Source organism: Mus musculus, chromosome 16, assembly GCF_000001635.26.
Source record: "Mus musculus strain C57BL/6J chromosome 16, GRCm38.p6 C57BL/6J".
NCBI classification, from domain to species: domain Eukaryota; kingdom Metazoa; phylum Chordata; class Mammalia; order Rodentia; family Muridae; genus Mus; species Mus musculus.
Window position 1 is genome coordinate 36,194,222 of NC_000082.6, and position 4,169 is coordinate 36,198,390.

The 4,169-nt window shown below is 47.5% G+C and overlaps 1 pseudogene across 1 annotated transcript; it reads right to left on the reverse strand.

The window, feature by feature from the left end:
- Positions 1–258: 258 nt before the first annotated feature.
- On the reverse strand, positions 259–3,665 carry Gm6815 (predicted gene 6815; annotated as a pseudogene). Its single transcript, NR_102685.1, has one exon. The product of NR_102685.1 is annotated as a predicted gene 6815 (transcript).
- Positions 3,666–4,169: the final 504 nt, after the last annotated feature.

The window sequence follows — 4,169 nt, forward strand, 5'->3', positions numbered from 1 at the left end:
TTTGATATCCTTGGGACTCTATAATGTCCCAATGATGGTTGAGGCTTCCCTATCATAGGGAAAAAAAAAGAATCTAAATGCCTAAGGCTTTTCTCATGACTGCAATAAACAAGCGCTTTCCCTGTCAATAAGCTACCTCCACAAAGTAGAATCTGAGCTATATCTGGTCAAACTGTGAGGGGTCAGTGCATACTTCTTATGAGATAGCTTTATTGTATAGAGATGCAAAAAGTAAATCAGAGGCATGGAGATTGGATCAGCAGGCCATCTGTTGTAAACGTGTCATATCATGCTCTGGTGAAGTCCTAAGCATGACTTTAAAACTTGGATCCAATTTCAAGGGGCTCATGATAAGCAGGATATCTCTGAGTTAACTGACCGTGTAAAACCTGAATGCAACACCTGACATGGGAACGTTCTCATGACCAATTAGCCATGTGATTGACACTCCATGATATGCCCAAGTTCAGTTTTGTTTTCAAATGCCTGGTTCTGTAAACAGCTTCCAGAATATTCTCTCTAGGACATACTTTTGGAGCCTGTGGTTAAGAACTGTTCAGTCAGGATGGCTTAATCCCCACCTCCTATTTACAGGTTTCATTTAACAGCCACAAAAGCTGTTTTGTTGCAATTAAAATATTTAATTAAAATACAGCACCTGATTTGTGGTTTTTACACAACTGAATAAAAACCCCACATAATAAATTTGTTTACATCTTCCTTTCATTCTAGTAAAACAGATTACTATCCCCTCAAAACAAAACAAAAAAACCTTTATAGTTTTAAACTTGATCATCCTGATTGCCAAGACTTTGTTTTTAGTGGGCTTCTGAAAATGCACCTTGACACCTGGCCTGAAGGAGGAGTAAGGCACATGTGGATATTATGGTGAGAACTGGCAGGTAGCCCCAGATGCCTGGTCTGGTGTCCGACATGGCCCTGCCAGGCAAGTCAGCCCTGGTACAGTAGCTAGCACTCTGAAGCATGTTTCCAGTCTGGTGGCTCCATCGCTGAGTTCAATACTGAAAGCATATTAAAGGAAGAGCCACTTTAAAAAAGATGAGCTTTTCAAAATGCTCCATCATGAGCCTGGGCTGGCCAAAGCTGCCAGCATCCATGGGTGTGCTGAACAGCTTTTCTGAGGGGACTGTACTTGGGGGGCAGCCCAGAAATTGGACTGCTAAGGTAGACAGCCCATGCCACAATGACCACTTTAGGTTCCAGTAGGTAAATGGGTCACAACTGTGTTCCAGCACCTCTTCCTCCAAATACGCAAGCACCATGTCTTCAGGTAGCTTCTCTCTCTGATCTCTCTTTATCAGTGCCAGTGTCTTTAAGTAGGGACCCTGAGTCACAGCCATTGGAGGTGGCAGTGTCCTCTGAGGTAGAATTCAGTATTTCTAGCTCCCTGATTAAGTCTTGCCTGTACTGCTCTGCCTCCTCCTCTGTGAACAGGGAAGCTTTGTAGTGAGGGTCCAGCAGTGTGGCAAAGATGTACCTGGGGTCATGGAGGGTGGCAGACAGGCAGCTTGCCATGGCTTTCTTCAGGGACTTAAGCATGGTGTCAATGCCCATGGTCTCCCCAAACAGCATCTCCACTTTTCTGCTGAGGGTATGGATCATGGGGATGACCTGGCTCATTGTAGACATGTGGGCACTCATCTCTCGGCTTGCAGCATCAAATGGTCTCAGCACATGGCACACAGACTGCATGACCTCCCACTGGTCACAGCTGATCAATTCTCTGAAGTTACACTCAATGGATACCTCATTAACTGCCCTCTTCTGCTCAATCAGATGTTCAAGCATGTGGAACAATGTGCTCCACTTAGACGGTACATCCGGGATCAGCTGGTGCTGTGGCAGCTCGTACTCTTTCTGCAGTTCTGCTAACTTCTCTCTTGCTCTGGGTGACTGATGGACCCGCTCACACAGCTTCCGGGCAATACTCAGTAAGTTCTGCACCATCCTCTGGCTCTTGATAGCCTCGCTCACAATCAGATTCACTGTGTGACTGAAGCACTGCACACTTGAGTATTCACCCTCACTCAGCATCTTCCCTATGCTTGGATTGTCAGTGACAGTGATGCCAATCTGAAGGCCAATGGAAGTCACCCAGGCTTCCCACCAACACTCCAGCTGCTTCTGAATGCTATTTCCACTATAGTCACAGTCGACCTGTGACACATCTAAAAGTGCTGAGCAATGGTGGTCCTCACAATGTGGTCAGACAGCGGATGTGAAGGTGACCCAGTGAACTGTAAGGGTCAGGTATTTACGAGTCTGGCTACTCATCCATATTCCAGAGGTGAAGTGAACCACACCACTCCCAGCTTCCTTCAGATGTGACATAATTATCTGTTTCACACTGTCATACATACCTGGGATAGCTGTTCTAGAGAAGTAGGAAGGGGAGGGTAAAGAGTACTGAGGTTTCAAGTATTCAAGCAGCCTGTTAAAGCCAACATTGTCTACAAGGGAGTATGGCTGAAGGTCAAGTGCAATCATTTCAGCTATGAGACTTGTGATTTTTTTTTTTTTTTTTTGGCAACTGGATGAGAGTCATAGAACTTCTCTGTGGAGTCACGGAAAGAGGAAGGCCCTGAGAGCTCTGTGCCTAGAGGCCTCCGGATGCCTGGAGAACGGGGCAGAGTGGCCTCTAAGACGTCATTCTTGAGTACATGACCATGGAACTGCTGCAGATGTCTTGGGAGACAGTTAGTGTCCAGGTTGGTAGACTTCTTTCCCCTGCTGATGGTCACAGTGCAGGCACACCACTTTTGTTGAGTCTGCTGAACAAATAGAAAAGTGATTCCACAGCTTGGAAGTCTTCTTGCTATTAGTAGGAAACACACCTTGATGGTTTTTCCTGACCATTGCTGGCAAGTCAGTTAACTTGGAGGAGCTTTCTGCGAAGCCAAAGTGACATATGGAGAAGTTTGCCAAACTTGTACCCAGAAAGTCCTTCTGATTCCCAACCACCTCAGGGTGGCATCTGTACAGGTGTCGCATCAAACAACTGGTGCCAACATCTCCCTTCTTTCCCCGACTAATAACGCAGCTACACTACCGGCACACTGCTTTGAGACTGTCCATGGGGGCCAGGGAAAAGTGATGCCAGACTTCTGACTTTAGGCTTCTCATCACCATCTTATTTTGCTGGAAGACAGTGCCTGATTCAAACCTTGGATTTACCGTGTCTGCTGGCTGCTTCTCTGGAGAGGACACTACAGAGGCCTGCCCCAAGTCATCAGAGGATGACAAGATGGACACATCTTCCCGGGACACATCCCCAGGATTAGTGTGTGATGAAAGGTACTCAGGAAGCCTGTCTGGGGATGAGGAGGCAGAAAGGGATTCTTTGACTTGTTTGCCTGGAGACAACGATGCGGAGTTGAGATCTCTTTCTGGGGGCAGCAGGGCAGGCAGCAGGGTTGGGGGCATAGGGTACAATAGTGGGATGCCTGTGTTGCCTCCGTTCTCCTGCAGTACAATGGAGCAATGTGCTCTCCACATGTGCCTGATGAGGCAGCTTGTGCCAGGTCCTTCCCGTTCTTCCCTCTACTGAACTCATTCATACAGTGGACACAGACGGCCTTGGAGCTATCGAGGGATGTCAAGTAGAAGTGCTTCCAGACAGCTGACCTCCTCCTGGACCCAGATGTGCTTTTGGGAAGGGAAAGGTTTCTGTCTGCCATGGTTTCTGAAGTGTCGTCATAATGGACCATGGAGAGGTTGCGGGAGGAGCCTGCCAAGGCCTCCTCTCTGCTGTACTTTTCAGTGACAGACACATCAGAGGACACCTCTTCAGAAGAGACTACAGTCACAGACTCTTCCATTATTTGGTCAGGGGATGGGATCTTGGGAGCCATTTTCTGGACAAGTCTGACACATCTGCAGGCTGTGGTGGAAGCAACAGAGAGGGAGGGGAAAAGGAGGACCCTACTGATAGACTTCCATTTTCTTGAATGAGCTTGGTGGGGTGTGCTTCCCCTCACATGTCTCATGAGGCAACTTGTACTCAGGTCTTTCTCATTCTTGCCCCTACTGAACTCTTTCATACAGTATGTGCAGATTGCCTTAGTGCTCGAGGGGGAAATGAAGAAATGCTTCCAGGCTGGAGACTTCTTCCTGGAGCTTATGTGTTGACTGGAAAGAAGGCTCTGGGT